This window comes from Hemiscyllium ocellatum, unplaced genomic scaffold (assembly GCF_020745735.1).
Source record: "Hemiscyllium ocellatum isolate sHemOce1 unplaced genomic scaffold, sHemOce1.pat.X.cur. scaffold_2519_pat_ctg1, whole genome shotgun sequence".
Classification (NCBI taxonomy): domain Eukaryota; kingdom Metazoa; phylum Chordata; class Chondrichthyes; order Orectolobiformes; family Hemiscylliidae; genus Hemiscyllium; species Hemiscyllium ocellatum.
In genome coordinates this window covers 44,870-66,359 of record NW_026868119.1, presented here as the reverse complement: position 1 = coordinate 66,359, position 21,490 = coordinate 44,870, and the positions used below count along the sequence as shown (strand labels likewise).

At 43.2% G+C, this 21,490-nt stretch overlaps 1 long non-coding RNA gene across 1 annotated transcript; it reads left to right on the top strand.

Annotated features, from left to right (window-relative positions):
• Positions 1-1,341: 1,341 nt before the first annotated feature.
• LOC132812004 (uncharacterized) lies at positions 1,342-8,630 on the top strand. The gene is made up of 3 exons (XR_009643444.1): positions 1,342-1,398; positions 2,000-2,106; positions 8,528-8,630. It is a non-coding gene; the product is annotated as an uncharacterized LOC132812004 (long non-coding RNA).
• Positions 8,631-21,490: the final 12,860 nt, after the last annotated feature.

The window sequence follows — 21,490 nt, the reverse complement described above, 5'->3', positions numbered from 1 at the left end:
CCTTCCCGTTTTCCAATTCCTCCGCCTCAGATGATTCTGCTCCCAGGAGGACGAGTTCCACCATGGAACACACCAGATGGCCTCCTTCTTTAGAGACCGCAATTTCCCTTCCCACGTGGTTAAAAATGCCCTCCAACGCATCTCGTCCACATTCCACACCTCCGCCCTCCACACCCCACCCCTCCAACTGTAACAAGGACAGAACGCCCCTGGGGCTCACCTTCCACCCTATAAACCTTCGCATAAACCAAATCATCTACCGACATTTCTGCCACCTCCAAAAAGACCCCCCCACCAGGGATATATATTCCCTCCCCACCCCTTCCCGCCTTCTGCAAAGACCGTTCCCTCCGTGACTAACTGGTCAGGTCCACGCCCCCTACAACCCACCCTCCCATCCTGGCACTTTCCCCTGCCACCACAGGAACTGTAAAACCTGTGCCCACACCTCCTCCCTCACCTCTAACCAAGGCCCTAAAGGAGCCTTCCACATCCATCAAAATTTTACCTGCACATCCACTAATTTCATTTATTGTATCCGTTGCTCCCGATGTGGTCTCCTCTACACTGGGGAGACTGGGGGCGCCTCCTAGCAGAACGCTTCAGGGAACATCTCCGGGACACCCCCACCAATCCATCACACTGCCCCGTGGCCCAACATTTCAACTCCCCCTCCCACTCTGCCGAGGACATGGAGGTCCTGGGCCTCCTTCACCACCAGACGCCTGGAGGAAGAACGCCTCATCTTCCGCCTCAGAACACTTCAACCCCAGGGCATCAATGTGGACTTCAACAGTTTCCTCATTTCCCCTTCCCCCACCTCACCCTAGTTCAATCTTCCAGCTCAGCACTGTCCCCATGACTTGTCCGGCCTTGCCCTACCTGCCTGTCTTCTTTCCCACCTATCCACTCCACCCTCTCCTCCCTGACCTGTCACCTTCATCCTCTCCCCCACTGGACTCTATGCTACTTTCTCCCCACCCTCCTCTCGCTTATCTCTCCACGCTTCAGGCTCACTGCCTTTATTCCTGATGAAGGGCTTTTTCTCTGCCCTTTGGATGCTGCATGAACTGCTGTGCTCTTCCAGCACCACTGACCCAGAATCTGGGTTCCAGCATCTGCAGTCATTGTTGTTACCTCCCATCACATGACCCAACATCTCAGCACAAGCAGGACACACTGCGCATGCTCCAGCCAACAGTGACCCCGGGTGATTGATGTCAGCACCGGACCAATGAAAGGACGGTGGGCGGAGCTGGAGGACCTTGCTGGAGGTTAGTCCTCCAACCAATCACAGTGAATGAAGGGCGGAGCTAACGTAAACCATGTGATCACCCTCGCGCCTGACTCAGAGTCGCTGTAATGAATGCTCGGGAAGTTATGGAGAGAAAGGAGACGGTAAGGAAAGAAATAAACAGGGAAACGGGAGAAAAACTGTGTTGCCATGAGCGGAGAGGTTTTACAAACAAATTGTGCATGTCGGAAAACACAAATTTGAACGTCCCAGTCCCGTGTTTGCAGTAAATGGGGAATTGCCTCAGCGGCTGCAGGCCTGAGTGAGCGCCGCCATCTTTATTCGGGACAAGGATTCACTGGACACGTGCGGAGCCGCCATCTTTGTAGGGGGCACGGTGCAGCCAGGCGCATGTGCAGCCTCTGTCTGGTACAGAGTCATTGTGATGACAGCAGCCAATCCTGCTCTGATTCACCTCTGGGCTCCCTCAGGACCACTTTGTCAATGTCTAGCTTCCTCAGTCTCCAACCATGGGGGTATGTTTGGTCTGTAAATGAGTTTTTCACGGTGGCCCAGCCCCTGACCATGTGCTGCTCTATTATCAGATTACTTTTATCTTGAATATTTTTGACAGTCAAGAATTCTTTTTTCCAATAAGCAAGTGTATTTTCCTTCCATTTCTGACTATCAAATTCTGCACCATTTTCATTCCCTGTAATTCATTTTGCACTCCCTGAAACATCAACTGTGTTTCTCCTTCCACAGATCCCAGTGATTAATGCCAAAGCCCTGTTGCCTGGGGAGAGGGTGATGTTTGACTTTCTTGTACAGCTGCAGTTTGTGTGGTGAAGGTGCTCCCACAATGTGGTTGGGTAAGAGACATTACAGATTATTCATTACAGCAACAGTGATGATTTGAAGATAATGTCCAAATCAAGAACAGTTTGTAGTTTTATTATCTTGCTTTCACAAAAATATTATTGAGGACTTTGGATATGAGGCCAGAGATGGAGATATTTGGTCAGGTGACCAAAAGCATTGCCAAAAAGTAGGTTTTGAGGGATGTCTTAAAAGTGGAAAACAGACCTGTGAGGTTTTGTCTGCAAATTCCAGAACATGTTGCTTTAGCAACTGTAGAATCTGCCACACAATTGAAGTAATGAATTAACAAATCATTGGGAGTCTCAAAGAAAATGGGTTGTCGAGGTCTCAAAGGATGTGTGGTGAAGGGAGCTAGGGATGATCACAGCCAGGAATTATATGAAGAATAAGTTTTCTAAATTGTTGTTGTTTATGAATAGGAGCCTTTTGATGGATCAACATATTTTGGGAGAAGTGAGCACATGGGTGACAGTTTTCAATTTTTCTTGAGATAACAGAGAGGTTGAATTTGGGAGGCTGGCCAGGAGTGTGTTTGGATAATTAGGTCTGGAGATAACACACGATGGATGAGAGTTTCAGTATATGAGCTGAGATAAAGGTGGAATCAGCTAGATATAGTGGTGTTGGAGTGGGACTGGGCTGTCACCCTCACCTCACCTCTGGGATTCAGCTGGTTGTCAGGTTGTGAATCAGGCGGTAATACAATTGGGAGCTGAGTGTCCCTGGTGGAGCCTAAAATGAGTGTAACTCAGCTGGCTGTTGCTGAGCAGCTGCTGCTTGGTCGTCCTGCTAATGACTACTTCCATCATTTTACTGCTGATCGAGTTGAACTGATGGAGGGAAATTGCCTGGATTGGATTTGCCCTGTGTTTTTATTTCAACATCCCTGGGCAATGTTCCACATTGTCAGTAGATTCCAGTGCTGGAGCAGTACGTGGCTTGGTGGGTGGCAAGTTCTGGAGCACAAGCTATCAGTATTATTGCCAGAATGTTAGCAGGACACAAAGCCTTTACACTACTTAACCATTTTGTTGATATTATTCAAACTAAATCGAACTGGCTTAAAGCTCACATCTGTGATGTTAGGAACTGATGGAGAATGCTGTCATCTTATCTTTTGCATGGATGTTTGAAACCCCTCCATCAGTAAGGGTGGGGATATCTGTAGTGCTTCCTGCAACTAGTTGTTTAATTGTCCATTACCATTCACAACTGGGTGTGGCAGAACTGCAGAGCCCTGACCCACTGCATTGGATGTGGGATCACTTAGCTCTGTTGCTTGCTCCTGATGCTGTTTGATTATGCAGATAGTCCTGCTTGGTAGCTTCACCAGGTTGGCACTTCATTTTTAGGTATGCCTGGTGCTGCTCATGGCATGCCCTCCTTTCCTGTCCATTGTGATGGGTAAGTGCAGGATGTACAAACCCATGAGATTACAGATTGTGCTGGAGTACAGTTCTGCTGCTGTTGTTATCCCACAGTGCCTCAGAGAGATCCAGTTTGAGTTCCTACATCTGTCCCATTTAACACGGTGATTGTAGCACTCAACACAAGGGAGGTTTTTCTCAACTTTATGGCGAGGCTTTGTCTCCAAAAGGACTGTGTGATGGTCGCTCTTACCGACACTGTCATGGAGAGATGCATTTGCAGCTGGTAGATTCATAACGATAAGATGTAGTACCTTGTTCCCTCACCACCTGCTGCAAACCCCATTTGAACAGTTATGTCCTTGAGGACTGAGACAGCTCAGTCTGAGCTACTCTCTCAGCTACTGAGTTAGACTCCCCTTCCCAGAAGTCCTTCGCTCCTACCTCGCACCTCTAATATTCCATGTCTTTTTTTTCACTGGAGAAGGATGTGGAAGCTAGAGAGTTTGGAGAAATGAATAGTGAGAACTTGAAAAGTGTCTGTTACAGAGGAGGAGTTTCAGGATGTCTTAAATTGCATCAAGGTGGATAAAGCCTTGGGACCTGATCAGGTGTATTCCAGAAATTTGTGGGAAGCTCGGGAAGTGATTGCTGGGCCCTCCCTGACATATTGGTTTCATCGTTCGTGCCAGGTGAGGTGCTGGAAGACGGGTGCCTTTTTTTTTATAAAAAGGTGGTAACAAAAGGCCAAGGAACACGAGAACAGTGAGCCTGAAGTCAGTGGCAGGCAAGTTGTTGGAAGGGATTCTGAGGGACAGGATTTACATGTATTTGGAAAGACAAGAGAGTCAGCACGGCTTTGTGCGTGGGAAATTGTCGCTCTAACCTGATTGAGTTTTTTTTGAAGAAGTGCTCGGAAGATTGATGAAGACAGACTGTAGACATTGTCTATATGGGCATTGAACAAGGTTCCACAGAGCAGACTGGTTAGCAAGGTTAGATAACATGGAATGCAGGGAGAACTATCTATTTGGATACAAAACAGGCTTGAAGGTAGGAGACAGTGGGTGGTGATGAAGGGTTGCTTTGTGGACTGGAAGTCTCTGAAAAGCAGTGTGCTGCAGGAATGGATATTGGGTCCTTAAATAAATGACTTGGATGTGAATATATGAGGTAGGTTTACAGAAAATACAAAATTGTAGGTGTAGTGGACAGTGAAGAAGGTTAGTTTAGAATACAACAGGATCTTGATCAGATGGGCCATTCGAGTGAGGAATGGCAGATGGAGTTCAATTTAGACAAATGTGAGCTGCTGCATTTTGGTAAGGCAAATCAGGACAGGACTTAATGTATTTAATGGTAAGTTCCTGGGGAGTGTTGCTGAAAAAAGAGGTACATTGTTCCTTGAATGTAGAGTCGCAGGTCGGCAGGTAGTGAAGGTGGTGTTTGGTATGCTTATATTTATTGGTCAATGCATTGAATACAGAAGCTGGGACGTATATTGTGGCTGGATAGGACATTTGACAATGAGAACCTTTTTCCATGTATGGAGTCAGCTATTACGAGGGGGCATAGCTTTAAATTAAGGGGAGGTAGGTATAGGACAGATGTTAGGGGTAGATTCTTTACTCAGCGAGTCGTGAGTTCATGGAATGCCCTGCCAGTAGCAGTGGTGGACTCTCCCTTTTTTATGGGCATTTAAACGGGCATTGGATAGGCAAATGGAGGGTAGTGGGCTCGTGTAGGTTAGGTGGGCTTGGGTCGGCGCAACATCGAGGGCCAAAGGGCCTGTACTGCGCTGTATTTTTCTATGTTCTTTGTTCTATGATAAAGCCATTTCAGGAATTCCGTTTTCAGTTCGAATGTTCCTGTTCTGAGAAGGATGTTGTGAAACTTGAAATGGTTCAGACAAGATTTACAAAGATTTGCTACAGTTGGAGGATTTGGGCTACACGGAGAGGCTAAATAGGCTGGGGTTAATTTCCCTTGAGAATCAAAGACTGAGAGGTGACGTTTGGGAGATTTATAAAATCACGAGGGGCGTGGATATGGTGAACAGCTGGGGTCTTTTTTTCCCCAGGTTAGGTGAGTCCAAAACAAGACCACGTGGGTTTAAGTTGAGAGGGCAAAGATTTAAAAGGGATCAAAGGGGCAACGTTTTCAAGCTGAGTGTGGTGTGTGAATGGAATGAGCTGCCAGATGAAGTAGTGGAGACTGATACAATTACAACATTTAAAAGGCATCCGATTGGGTACGTGATTAGGAAGGGTTTTGAGGAATTCAGACCAATAGCTGGCAAGTGGGACTCCGTTAGTTTAGGATTCCTAGTTGGCATGGGCGAATTGGTCCATTGTTTCTGAGCTGTACATCTCAGCACAGATAATTCTTGGATCTGAGAAGGTTAAGCAGTGATTTCGACCAGGTGCAAATTTGTTTCTAGGATATTTTAATTTGCAGAGAGAGGGGAATTGTTAACAATGTCACAATATTAGTAACTACTTGAAGTTAAATGGAAAATAATGTGAATATGTGACCTATATTTTACTGAGTACATTCTGAGCATCTGGAACAGTCTGAACAGCGGGTGGACACAGATTCAGCAGGTGTTCTCAAACAGATTTGCAATTTTACTTTTTACGGAAAGATTGGGAGGCTGTGGGTAAATGCGAGGGGAGTTGGGACGGATTTGCAGCATCTCCAGAGGGAGAGCGTACAGCCTCAATGGGCTGAATAGCCCCCAGCCCCTGTGCTCTGTGATACTGCCCTATTCACTGTGAATGATGAAGCTCATCCCAAGGCAGAGAGAGCGAGGAGCCCACCACTCACCTCACAATGGGGGATGGCTTGATTGATGGCAGCTCCAGACCAATGGTCTGTGTGGTCCTTAAACCAATGGGAGTGAATGAGGGGTGTGGCCAGCAAGACGACACCTGTCCATGAGCTGTGCAGGTGCAGTGTCACTGGGTGGGGGTGGGAGAGACAGCAGGGACTGGGACAGAGGCTGTTGGACCTGAATTACAAACTCCCGGTAAATTAAAACCAAAAGAACTGCAGATGCTGTAAATCAGAAACAACAACCAGGAGGTTCTGGAGAAGCTCAGCAGGTCTGGCAGCATCTGTGACGAGAAATCAGAGTTAACGTTTCAGATCCGGTGTCCCATCCTCACAGCTGATGTTACTGTGAGAACAAATGTTGGTTTATATGCAGAAGGTAGGGTTTAGGGGAGGATGTAAGGAGTAAAGGATAGGTAGGGATAGAGCGAGAAGAACGGTTGGATAAAGGAGTAGATAACGATCTGGCTGGGGGAGGGTGACTAGCTGTTAATGGAGACTATTAGTGGCAAACCATAGGTAGTGTGTAATGACAGGCTGTGAGAACAAGGCCTAGTGTGTGGGGTAGGGGGCTAGGACATGGGGTTGTTAAGCTATGGTTAACCACTAACTGTCTCCGTTGTAAGCTGTTCCCCACATACATCACTCCACGATTGGAGCTGCAGATGGGCGGCACAGTGGTTAGCACTGTTACATCACAGCGCCAGAGACCCGCGTTCAATTCCCACTTCAGGCAACTGTCTGTGTGGAGTTTGCACATTCTCCCCGTGTCTGTGTGGGTTTCATCCGGGTGCTCCGGTTTCCTCCCACAGTCCAAAAGTGTGCAGATTAGGTGAATTGGCCATGCTAAATTGCCCGTAGTGTTAGATGTAGGGGATTGGGTCTGGGTGGGTTGCTCATTAGAGGGTTGGTGTGGGCTTGTTGGGCCAAAGGGCCTGTTTCCACACTGTAAGTAATCTAATCAAAAAAAACCTCTTGAATATCTTTCCTAACCCCTCTGTCCTCCTTAAATATGTATCTTAAAGTTGTTCTCTTTAATCAATGTTTCCAGCATTCGTGAAACACTTTAGGAGAATTGTCAGTGTGAAAGGCTCCATAAAATGCAGGTAGTTGTTGTTAATGTCTGACATCAGGAGAAACAGGAATGAACCCTCACTCTTATACCTCTTATAAGAAGATGGGGCTGGGACTGGAAGACCAGGCAGTGCCTGTCGGTCCTCCAACCAATCGGAGTGAATGAGGGGCGTGGCTATAAGCAACCACGTGATCAGCTTCACTGGCAGCACAGTGTGTGTTGTGACCAAGGCATTGGGAATGTGTGAAGGTGCAGGGCAGGGTTAAGGAAAGACATATTGACCAGGAAGAGAAGGAAATTTTAATGGAACGTGCTGAGACGTTTTACAGAACTTAGTGCACATCGGAAAACACAAATTTGAAAATCCCAGGACCGTGTTTGTGGCAAACGGGAAAATGCTTCAAATGGTGAATGGTGCGAGTGAGAGCCGCCACCTTTATTGGCGGCAGTGATTCATGGGACATGAGTGTGGCAGCCAACTTTGTGAGGGGCAAGCTGCAGGGGGACACATGCGCAGCTTTGCCTGGCAGGGAGAGATAGGGCAGGATTTACAGAGTGTCAGAGTCAGGGTGTTTTCAATGTCAGAGTGTGATGCTGGAAAAGCACAGCCGGTCAAGCAGCAGCCAATCGGTGGGAAGGAAGATGGACAAGAAGGTGGTGCCGAGTTGGAAGGCTGGATCTGGGATAAGGTGGGGGGAGTGGAAATGAGGAAACTGGTGAAATCCACATTGATCCCATGTGGTTGGAGGATCCGAACACAGAAGATGAGGCGTTCTTCCTCCAGGCATCAGATGCCTGGGATTTGGCGGTGGAGGTGGCCCAGGCCCTGCATGTCCTTGGTGGAGCGGGAAGGGGAGTTAAAGTGTTGGGAAACAGGGTGTTTGGGTTGTTCAGTGTTTTACTGTTACTTTCACAGACCTTTTGTGAGTTAATTTTCCTCTGCTGCCCAACCCCTGACAACGTGCTGCTCTCTAAACGGACTGAATTTTCCACAATCACTTTGCCAGTGAATCATTCCTTTTTACAACAAAAGAGTGCATTTTCCTTCCATTTCTGACCATCAAATTCTGCAACATTTTCATCCCTGTAATGCATTTAGCACTCCCTGAAATATCAACTGTGTTTCTCCTTCCACAGATCCCAGTGATTAATGCCAAAGCCCCATTGCCTGTGGAGAGGGTGATGTTTGACTTCCTTGTACAGCTGCAGTTTGTGTGGTGAAGGTGCTCCCACAATGTGGTTGGGTAAGAGATGTTACAGATTATTCACTCAGCGACAGAGAAAAGTTGAAAATGTATGTGCAAATCAACAACAGTTTGTATTTTTATCATTTTTATAATTTCACGAAATACTATTGATGATTTCTGACATTAGGCAACAGATGGGTATATTAGGTCAGGTGATCAAAAGAATTGCCAAATAAGCAGGTTTTCGGGGATACCTTAAAGGAGAAAAACAGATATGAAAGGGTTAGGATAGGAATTCCAGACCGTGTTGCCTTGACAACAGTAGAAACAGCCAATCCGGTGAAGCAATGAATAAACACATCGTTGGGAGTCTGACAGAAAATGAGTTGTTGAGGTCTCACAGGTTGTGTGGTGCAGGGAGACAGGGATGTTCACAGCCAGGAATTACATCGAGTGAGAATTTTAAGTTGCTTGTAAACGGGAGCCTTTTGTTGGATCAACAACTTATAGAACAAGCGAGCACTTGGGCAATAGAGTTTTAGATATTCTTGATATTATATGTAAGTTGAATGTGGGAGGCTGGCCAGGAGTGTGTTTGGATAATGGAGTATGGAGATAACACAGGGATGGAGCAAGTATTTCAGTAAATGAGCTGAGACTAGGGTGGGGTTGGGTGATCTCACGAATGGAGAAATAGAATGTAGAGTCAGGCTCCTCATCATCATCATCATCATCACTCCCCCTCACCGATTCACAGATATTGTTCCTTGTTCTGTCTGTCTTTTCTGGTTATGTCCTGCTCACCCATTCTGCTACCAACTAATATTTGACTTCAAGGTTGTTGGAAAATCCTTCTCCATCTCCACTCTCCCTTTCCTTTCTGAAGTCCTTGTATTCGGTGTCCCTCAAGGATCTATCCTTGGTCCCTCCAGTTTCTCACCTACATACTGCCGGGAAGTGACATCGTCCAAAAGCACTGTTAGGTTTCACATGTACACTGGCAATGTCCAGCTCTACCTCCCCATCATCCCTCTCCATTACTCCACTGTTATTCTGTTATCAAACTGCTAACCATGCTCCCACTATTCGATTAGCTGCATTTTCCTCCAATGAAACATTGCAATGGTTAAACCCATTGCCTTCAGTTGATGTTACAAATTCCTTTCCCTCACTGCTGAGCCCCTCTCTCACTGGGAACTGAGGCAGAGCTACACTCTTCACAATATTGCTCTCCTATTCTGACGCCAAGGTGCCCTTCTGATCAGACATCTACACAATCACCAGCACCAGGAATTCCAATCTGTAAAATGTTGCTTGTTTCCCCCTCACCCCAGCTCCATTGCTACTGAAACCCCTTACCCGTGTTGGTGTTGCATTAAAGTTGACAAAACTAAAACAGAACCCTTGATTCTGCGACTGACCCAGAGTCTGGTTCTAGGTTCCCTCATGCTGGGACACATCCTGTCAGTCTTTACCTTGTCAAACCCCTGAGGAAGCCGATATGTTTGAAAGAGTTCACTTCTCATTCTTCCCAAATCGAGTGAGTAGAGTCCGGACTTCTTCAGCCTTTTCTTAAAAGAGAATCCCTTCAAACCAAGGATCATCCCAGTCAATCTTCTCTGAATGCCTCCGATGAAGTGATGTATTCCCTTAAATAAAGGTAGCAAAACTTCTCATTACTCCAGATGTGGTCTCACTAGCACTTTATAAAGTTGCTCTCAGGTATATACTTCAAACACTTATACTGCAAATCCCTTGAAATCAGGAGCAATATTCCATTCCCCTTCCTGATGACCTGGTGTAACTTTGTGCTAGCTTGCTTTGTTTCCTGCACATTTACCTCTTGCTCCCTTTGTGGAGCAGCTTTCTACAGTTTCCACCAATTAAATAGTCCTCTGTTCTTTTATTATCTCCTCCAAAATGAACAACTTCACATTTTCCCAAGTGATACTCCATTTGCCAACTTGTTGCCCACTTCTCCAATGGATCCCTCTGTGTAAACTGTTTATAATCCTTTTGGAACTTTACTGTTATGCCTTTCCTAGGAGATTTTCCCCATCATTCTTCTAAACTTTTCCTGGGAACACTGGGCAGTGGGAAGCATGCAGAGTTCCTGTCTTTTAAGGGATACTCTATGGAATGACTGGGAGGAGCTTGCTGCCTATTTGGTCAGAATGGTGACAACTTGCCCCTGAAGCTGCATGAGCCTTTCACCCCCCCCCCCCCATGTCTTATTGATGAGGCACAGCGGCAGCACAGAAGGGAAGAAGCAGCAGCAAACCTGCTCTCCACATCTCACTAAAACTTGGAACATTCTCTCCCATGTGTCAAAGATCTGCCCTGTTTAGTCACATGAAGTCCCAAAATGGAAACTAATAGAAACCCACGTAGATTTCCCCCTGAATGACAGCTGACCTCCACAAGGGGTAATGTGTCCAGTCATCCTGGGCCAGGAGGAGGGGATGATGAGAGTTTCTAACCTGATCTGACAGTGACGGTTTTATAAACTTGTAATACCTTTGGGCATTCAGATGGTAACCTCAGTATTTGTAACACCACACTCTGACAGAATTACTCAATTCATCAGGACCTGGATATTTGCATTTAGTTGTGAGTATTGTGTTCCAGCTCATTCCTATTTGATGCATAAAAGTTCTCCTTTGAATCAAACCATCCTGTCAATAGATCTCCCTCCAAGTCTTTCATATATGTCTTGTCAACAGTTTATGATGAGCTGATGAGTGTAAGGTTGATTATTCTAATGTATAATTTCTGTAAACCCCTCTGTCACAGGGCAGCCACAATTTCCTCTGCTACAAGGAGAACAACCTCAGTTTCCCCAAACCCCTGATTCCCCAATGTCTGTTTGCTCTCTATAAGGTACACATCAGGATTGTGTTGGAACATTCTCCACTTGCCTGCATCAGTGCAGCCCCCAACAATATTAAAGAAAGTGAACATCCTCCAGGACAAAGCACTGTGCCTGAGTGGTGTCCCATCCCCCACCTTCAGCATTCCCTCTCCCCACCCCGGGGTACAGTGGCATCACTGTGTAAAAGGGAAAGGCAGCATTGTCCTCCCAGACCATAGGGCTGCTCTCTCATTAGGGAGAGATGGCTGGTGGTGGGTTTAACCTGAAGGTTACCACAGCCCAGGCAAGGGGAGAGGTTAGAAAGGAGAGTCCATCTATTGTAGATGGATATTCTTGACCTGTACCATTAACACCCATGTCCCTGCAACTAAAATCCCCCATTCCTTGTACCATCCTGGTAAATCTCCTGTACCCCCTCTCAGGGACCCTGCCATCCTTCCCAATGTATGGGCGATCTCTGGTTTACACAGACCCAGCTGCTCTGTGTTCCTGTGGGTGATGTCATCATAGAGCAACAGTTGCACTAAACCTCACTGTCTGTAAGGGTGGGAGACACAGAAATCCCGAAAACATTTGAGATGTTTTTAGTGTGCACTTGCGATGCCATGATAGATGAGACTTTTCCACAAGTACTGGAAAGTAGATCAGGATAGTTCGGTGGTAGTTTTCTTTCTCACAGATGGATCACCAGAGCCTTTTTCTGTTCTGTATACAGCTGAGATGTTTATTATAGGAATATGACAGGCTCCATTGGACATCAGGTCAGAAAAGGTGATACTAGAGTAGATGGCACATGGTTGGTCGATGTTTTTGGGAGGTAAGTGAGACGGAGTGTTTTAAGATGAAATTCAGAAGCTCAGCTCAGTGGTTTACAATGACATTGATTAGATACTCATTAAGAGAGATCAGCTGGCAATTATAAGCTGTTTGCAGGATTATTGAATTGATAAAGGAGACAGACGTGCAGAGATTTTTTTGGAAGGCATTGCTTTTTCATTCAAATATCTCGGATGTTCAAGAGGTCTATGTAGCTGTTCATTGGTTCTCTTGTCCAGACGCTAATTTATAATTCATATCGCTTTTATTGTGCCCGGAGTTTTGAGATTTGTATCGGATTAAGAAGAAAACGTGAAGCTATTAAAATGAGAACTTGAGTGAATAGAAAGCACAGTAAATTTATATTACCGAGGAAACAGAGAGTATTTGCTCCAAATAAGCAGACAAATATTTTTTATATCGAAAGTGTGGTGGTGGAAAAGAGAGCCGACCAGGCAGCATCCATGGAGCCGGGGGATTCACGATAGAACATAGAACAATACAGCACAGAACAGGCCCTTCAGCCCACGATGTTGTGCTAAACATTTCCCCTAGATTAAGCACCCATCCATGTACCTATCCAATTGCCGCTTAAAGGTCACCAATGATTCTGACTCTGCCACTCCCACAGGCAGCGCATTCCATGCCCCCACCACTCTCTGGGTGAAGAACCTATCCCTGACATCCCCCCATACCTTCCCCCCTTCACCTTAAATTTATGTCCCCTTGTAACACTCTGTTGTACCTGGGGAAAAAGTCTCTGACTGTCTACTCTATCTATTCCTCTGATCATCTTATAAACCTCTATCAAGTCACCCCTCATCCTTCGCCGTTCCAACGAGAAAAGGCCGAGAACTCTCAACCTATCCTCGTACGACCTATTCTCCATTCCAGGCAACGTCCTGGTAAATCTTCTCTGCACCCTCTCCAAAGCTTCCACATCTTTCCTAATGTGAGGCGACCAGAACTGCACACAGTACTCCAAATGTGGCCTAACCAAAGTCCTGTACAGCTGCAACATCACTTCACGACTCTTGAATTCAATCCCTCTGCTAATGAACGCTAATACAACATAGGCCTTCTTACAAGCTCTATCCACCTGAGTGGCAACTTTCAAAGATCTATGTACATAGACCCCAAGATCCCTCTGTTCCTCCACCTGACTAAGAACCCGACTGTTAACTCTGTATTCCGCATTCTTATTTGTTCTTCCAAAATGGACAACCTTACACTTGACAGGGTTGAACTCCATCTGCCACTCCTCAGCCCAGCTCTGCATCATATCTGTTGCAGCTGACAACAGCCCTCCTCACTATCCACAGCTCCACCAATCTTCGTATCATCTGCAAATTTACTGACTCACCTTTTGACTACCTCTTCCAAGTCATTAATAAAAATTACAAACAGCAGAGGACCCAGGACTGATCTGGGAACTCCACTTGTAACTGGGCTCCAGGCTGAATATTTACCATCTACTACCACTCTCTGACTTCAACCAGTTAGCCAGTTTTCTATCCAACTGGCCAAATTTCCCTCTATCCCATGCCTCCTGACTTTCTACATAAGCCTACCATGGGGAACCTTATCAAATGACTTACTAAAATCCATGTACACTACATCCACTGCTCTACCCTCATCCACATGCTTGGTCACCTCCTCAAAGAATTCAATAAGACGATGAAGGCTTATGCCTGAAACGTGGTTTCTGCTGCTCCTCAGATGCTGCCTGACATACTGTGCTATTCCAGCACCACATGCTTGTCTCTGATCTCCAGCATCTGCTTTCCCTCACTTTCTCCAAGTATTTGTAATGGACATGAACAGGAAATGTTAGCCTCGGCAGTTGAACAAAACTAAATTTACACTTTCTTTTTGCAATATTTGGACTGAAAACCTGTTTGTGACCATGCAACACATCAGGACATATGAACATCTCTTCTATTAAAATCCTTGGCCATTCATAATAAAGAATAACCACTGCTCTGAACAACCAGTATCGTGTGTAATTACTGAACTGAAATACCAGAGGACAGCTATTGCATTTATTGGAGGGAATAATAACAGATCCTTACTGTGGCAGTGGGGATTGATCTCAGGAACAATCAGATAATTACTCTGATTATTCCCCTGAACAGTAATTAGCTGGTCATGGGGACCTTTGTGTGACCTCATGTTTAGTGTTTTGTGTGAGCATTGATTTCAAAAAACATTGAGATATTTTAAAAGATTTAGGAACACATTGGTAATCAAGTATTAAACATATTAACTGACGTCAAATTTTGACAAAATGTTAGAATTGCTTAGAGAAACACAACTAAACGATTGTAGAATTCCTGTTAGCACAGTGTGGTAACAGGCCATTTGGTCGAAAAGAAAATGACCCTCCAAAGAGTAACCCAGCCAAACACATTTCCCGATCATATTCCTCTACATTTCCTGCTGACTAATTACACACATCCCTGAACACAATGTGCAATTTAGCATGGCCAGATCACCGAACCTACACATCTTTGGATAGTGGGAGGAAACCACAGCAAAGTCATGTCGACATGGGGATAACATGAAAATTCCACACAGGCAGTCACCCGAGAATGGAATCAAACTGAGGTCTCTGGTGCTGTGAGGCAGCAATGCTAACCACTGAGCCACCGTGCAACCATATGCTATAAGTAAAGTCAGTGATACATATGCAAAGACATATTTCAAATGAACACACTCCGATATTGTCAAAGGATGTCAAATTTACATTCAATATGAATAGATGAATGGAAAATAATAAAAAACGAAAATTCACGAATGAACATTAATTAGAAATTTAATTTGATCAAAGGCCATAACAACATTTGGACGAATTGCAATTTTTTAATAACAAACGTAGGTAATTAGCTGACTAATGAATAATTGGAAGTGGCATATATTTATTTTACAAATGAAGAAAGCGACTTGTTTTACACGTTTGAAATACTGCAGAATGACAATGTATGGGTTCGAAATGTTTGAATCAAGCTCTTTTGAACAAAAAAACCTGATCACTTACGATCACTTAGCCCTTTCACCTTTAAGACCACAACATTCTCAAATATTTTCCACGGATTTAGAACCAGCAGAACTAGTTAATTTCTTTTGTTGAGAACTGGAAGAGAATAAACAGCAGATACTGTGAATTAGTGATTCCATGCGAGCATTCGACTGAAGACAACATTCCTTCTTTCCAAAAATATATAACTTACAAAAATCCAAAATTTATTGTTATTTTTGAATGAAACAATAAAGAGATGTTAATTCTTTATCATTCGACTTTGTTGCATGAAAAATCCTTAAGTCTTATTGTGCTCCAAACATGATAAATCTTAGCATTGAAGTGAAATATAATTAAATGAATTCAACTATGTTTCCACAGGTAAAATAAAAATTAATATTAACAATGATTGTGACATTGTACCCTGCAAAATCTTTACAGTAGTTCATGTACTGTGCCGTAATTCCACATTTGCACAATGTACTGGATTGAATGAGTATTAAAAATTATTAGATAACAACAACAATTAAATCGTCAAAGTCTATCAATGTATTAAGTAATAACGAGAAACCTCATTTTGCTATGGGACTGAGCGATGTCTGGAAATGAACTGGAATTAATTCAGTGAAAAGTAATTACAGTTCCCTGTATTTTAAGGCTGAGATTAAGGCTGATCATTCTAATGAGCAAACATCAGATATTTGCAATGATGTTGGATGGGAAGTCATTGGTTCTGTTGTGGGATAGGTGACCTGCAAAATAAATGCATTTTCACACTGGAGTATTAGTACTAAGCAACAATGGATTAAATTTAAATGTGAATCTTACTATATTTGTTCAAAAGGCTTTCTTAAAAATTGTGCCATTATTGTAATGACAATGTCTTGCTAATTAGTGTTGGACATGAAGAATTAAAATGATTCAATATTTCAAAAGCACTTTGCTGTGATGTTGATTGAATATTTATTAAGATCACTAAACTGAGGAATAGTACCTAGTTTTATGGATTGAAGATAAAAAAATGAGGCCATGCAGTGATTATTGAACAAGATTCTTCTTTTTAACACAAAAATATACATTCTACAAGAATCGTGAATTTCCATCCACTGAACTCCTTGTAGAGATGTGTTACATTGATTTATATGATTAATATTATGATGACTGTTTAAACATTTGTGTCAGAATTAGGAAGAGAATTAGTAGATCATGAAAGTGAACAGGAAATTGAACAAACAATGTAGTCAACAACATGTGGTATATAAAGCAATTTTAATAATTTTGTCATTATTGTACAATGATGAATAACGTCGGAATAGAAACGGCAAAAAACAATCGACGTGATCAAAGCTGTTCTTTTCTTACAATGAAATGAAAGCAATAATCATTTTGTAGCACACATGATTTGAAAAAGCAGTCCTTTAATATGAAACATACCTTTTTGCAAAAATGTAGGAATTTCACAAATTTGAAATGAAGCGTTTGTTGAATTGCAACAAAAATGGCTATAATTTGAATTGTCTGTTGCACACAACAAAAAGCTTAAAAATTGTTAGAATGACAAAACGTTTGTTCCCAATGTTCTTGTATTCCAGTCAATGTCCAGGATAAAGTAGAATTATTGGTTTAAACAATATAAATCATCGTTGACGACTGGACTGAAATATAAGATATCAATTGCACTTACTGCAGGGATTGGTAGACAAATGCTTACTGTTGTTATTAGTCTCAGGAACAATAAGGTATTTACTCAGTAATCAGGTGGTGATAAGGAACTTTGTGTTGCTTTATGTGCAGTGTTTTGTGTTAACATTGATTTCAATAAAATTAAGGTATTTACATGAATTAGGAACAGACTGATATTTGGGTGTGAAGGATCTTATTTAAGATTAGACATTTTTAAATATTTACTAGAATTGCTGAGCAAAACACACTTAAGACATCATGCAATAAATGAGGTAATTGAGAAATATGTAAAGTCAATTTTCAAACGAACACACCCTGATATTTTCACAGCATTTCAATCTTACATTCAACATAAATAGGTGAGTGGAAAACTAAACATTTCACACAATTCACAAACAGATCAATAACTAAAAAATGATAAATAATAGCAAGTGGCATTTGTTTATTTTACTGAAAAAGAACAATATTATTTTCTAATATTTGTAGCACTGGAGCATCAAGTTCTATGTGTTGTCCGAACTAAGCTCTTCAGAACAAAACAAAATCAATGAATATAATTACTTCGTATATTTCATCTTTATGACTGCAATATTCTCAAATATTTTCCAAGGAATATTGATTGAGTGGAATTAGATACATTCTGTTATTAGTGACCTGAAAAAGTAAATAACAAATACTGTGATTATTGGAATGAACAACAGATGGAAGCATATCGAATATTGATTTGGAAGGCAATTCAATTGATTTTTAGATATTTTCGAATCAGAATTCTGTACAAGGTGGGAATTGAAACTGTGCCTACTGGTGTGGTAGCAGAGACAGTAACAGAGCTGCACAAGACTCCTTCATAACTTTCCCAACCATAATGGGCAAGGTGACAATCACACGCTTGTTACAAATTCTAAGCTAAAATGTTGTGTAATTACTGTAATTGATAATTGTTTCTAAAATCCTGATAGATAAGTTGACTTAATATTTTGAATGCACTTTGCTCTGATATCGATTGTATATTCATTAATACTAATAAACTCAAAATTAACATTAAAAGGTGGGTTTAATAATTAAGAAACACTCACCAACAATTGATTTTTTTTGTAGAGTCATGTCCATTTAATTAATGCCATTTTTACCGTGACAAATGTTTCGACATTTATGTCAGAATTAGGAAGACAATAATCAGAGCTGAAAATGTGTTGCCAGTTAAAGCACAGCAGGTCAGACTAATTAGGCCAGGAAAGTGAGTATGATTGGGAAGGAAAGGTAGTGTTAATGACATTTGGTCCCAGGAGTCATTTCGTACCAAATGACTGATAATTGTGGGATTATTTTTCATTGACAACTAATGTTGGAAGAAAAAGAAACTATCTCAACATTTCAAAAGCAGTTTCTTTTTCTGCTTATGAAATTAAATAAATATTGTTTTGGAGGTCATAGGATTTGAAAAATAGAAACAGCCATTTAATGTGAGATTTGAGCTGAAGAATCGTTCTTTTCACCCCAGTGTAGTGTTTCCAATAAATTAAAATTTAGTGTTAGTTGAACTAAAGAACAAATGGATGTACCTACATTGTTTTTTTGCACACATAAAAAGTAAAACAATTTTAACATGGAAATTATTTTGCTCTGAAAGTAATAATTTCACACAAAGTAAGTGTTTATATTGAATTGAAGTGTCAGCATAACTGCAGGAGTGGTTTCCACTGAATGAAGACTCAGAAGGCAGGCAGAACTCTGGGAAGTGGGAGATGTTTACCTATGCTGCAACAAGTTAACATAGAACATTACAGTGCAGTACAGGCCCTCCGGCCCTCGATGTTGTGCCGATCTGTCATACTAATCTGAAGCCCATCCAACCTACACTATTCCATGTACCTCCATATGCTTGTCCAATGACAACTTAAATGTACTTAAAGTTGGCGAATCTACTACAGTTCCAGGCAAAGCATTCCATAGGAGTAAGTGAGGACTGCAGATACTGGAGATCAGAGCTGCAAATGTGTTGCTGGAAAAGCGCAGCAGGTCAGGCAGCATCCAAGGAACAGGAGTATTGATGTTTTGGGCATAAGCCCTTCTTCAGGAATGAGGAAAGTGTGTCCAGCAGGCTAAGATAAAAGGTAAGGAGGAGGGACTTGGGGGAGGGGCATTGAAATTGCGATAGGTGGAAGGAGGTCAAGTTGAGGGTATAAGGCTGGAATGGGGTGGGGAGGAGAGGTCAGGAAAAGATTGCAGATTAGGAAGGCGGTGCTGAGTTCGAGGGATTTGACTGAGACAAGGTGGGGGAGGTGAAATGAGGAAACTGGAGAAATCTGAGTTTATCCCTTGTGGTTGGAGGGTTTCTAGGCGGGAGATGAGGCGCTCCTCCTCCAACTGTCGTGTTGCTATGGTCTGGCGATGGAGGAGTCAAAGGACCTGCATGCCCTTGGTGGAGTGGGAGGGGGATTTGAAGTGTTGAGTCACGGGGTGGTTGGGTTGGTTGGTCCGGGTGTCCTCTGAAACATTCCGCAAGTAAGCGGCCTGTCTCCCCATTATAGAGGAGGCCACATCGGGTGCAGCGGATGCAATAAATGATGTGTCTGGAGGTGGAGGTGAATTTGTGGCAGATATGGAATGATCCCTCGGGGCCTTGGAGGGAAGTAAAGGAGGAGGTTTGTGCGCATGTTTTGCATTTCTTGCGGTTTCAGGGGAAGGTGCCAGGAGTGGAGGTTGGGTGGTGGGGGGTGTGGACCTGACGAGGGAGTCACGGAGGGAGTGGTCTTTTCGGAACACTGATAGGGGAGGGGAGGGAAATATATCCCTATGGTGGGTCCGTTTGGAGGTGGCAAAAAAGCATTCCATACCCTAACTACGCTCTGAGTAAAGAAACTACCACTGACATCTGTTCTATATCTATCACCCCTCAATTTAAAGTTATGCCCCCTTGTGCTCCCCATCTTGGAAAATGCTCTCCCTGTCCACCCTATCTAACCCTCTGATTATCGTATATGTCTCTATTGTCACCTCTCAACCTTCTTCTCTCCAACGAAAACTGCCTCAAGTCCCTCAGCCTTTCCTTGTAGGACCTTCCCTCCATACCAGGCAACATCCTAGTAAATCTCCTCTGCACCCTTTCCAAAGCTTCCACATCCTTCATATAATGCAGTGACCAGAACTGTACACAATACTCCAAGTGCAGCTGCACCAGAGCTTTGTACAGCTGCAGCATAACCTCATGGTTCCAGAACTCGATCCCTCTATTAATAAAAGCTAAAACACTGTATGCCTTCTTAACAACCCTGTCAACCTAGGTGGCAAATTTCAAGGATCTGTGTACCTGGACACTGAGATCTCTCTGCTCATTTACACTCCCAAGAATCTTAGCATTAGCCCAGTACTTTGCATTACAGTTATTCCAACCGAAGTGAATCACCTCACACTTGTCCACATTAAATTCCATTTGCCACCTCTCAGCCCAGCTCTGCATCTTTTCTATGTCTCTCTGTAACGTACAACATCCTTCCTCATTATCCACAACTCCACTGACTTCAGTGTTGTCTGCAAATTTACTAACCCACCCTTCTACGCCCTCAGCCAGGTCGTTTATAAAAATGACGAACAGCAGTGGACCCAACACCGACCCTTGCGGTACACCACTGGTAACTGGACTCCAGGATGAACATTTCCCATCAACCACCACCCTCTGTCTTCTTTCAGCAAGCCAATTACTGTTCCAAACTGCTGTATCTCCCACAATCCCATTCCTCTGCAGTTTGTACAATAGCCTACTGTGGGGGACCTTTTTTAATGCCTTGCAGGGATCATCCCCCAAGGCCAATCTCAGAATGTAGGTCCATGACACACTGTAACGTGTACAGTAAAAGCAGTAATTGTACACACTTGCTGTATTACAATGGCCACATGCAATGTGGTTACAATCCTTCACTCCTTATACAGACATCCGATCCTGTAGAACACCTAATCTCAGATGGACATTGTTATGGATAGCCCCAGCTTCCTATTGTTTCATGATGTTTAAAAGCTCCTAAAATCTTCCGGCATTGGTATCTCTCAATGTATCTTATTTCTTCAGTTTACAAAGTTAATTATTACACTCCTTCCAGCCTCAAACTCTGCCTTGTCCACAATTCTCAAGAATCTGCAATTAGAAGTATTTTTAATGTTCTGAGCAACTTTAAAATAGTAACTGTTTCTGACAAATGAACCCTGTCTGTTGCCCTGATAGCTGCTGTGAAAGTTAACTGGGCTGTATGCTGCAGCTGGTGTTTATTCATTCACTGGGACAATTATTCTTTCATTAATGAAGGTCAGGGTTGGTCGTTTTTCTGTATCTGGCATGTTCTTATTACTGTCTGGAATATTACTGTCTGGACTGGCATACTGATGGACTTGGAGTAGGATTTTACAAAATATTATTTTCTTTCATCAAGATTGGAACAGACTGTTAGTTTATCTCTCCTCCACCATCTTGTGTTTAATTCTAGGGCAGGTTGCGTCTTTTTGTTTGTCAGACATTTCGTATGAGCCAA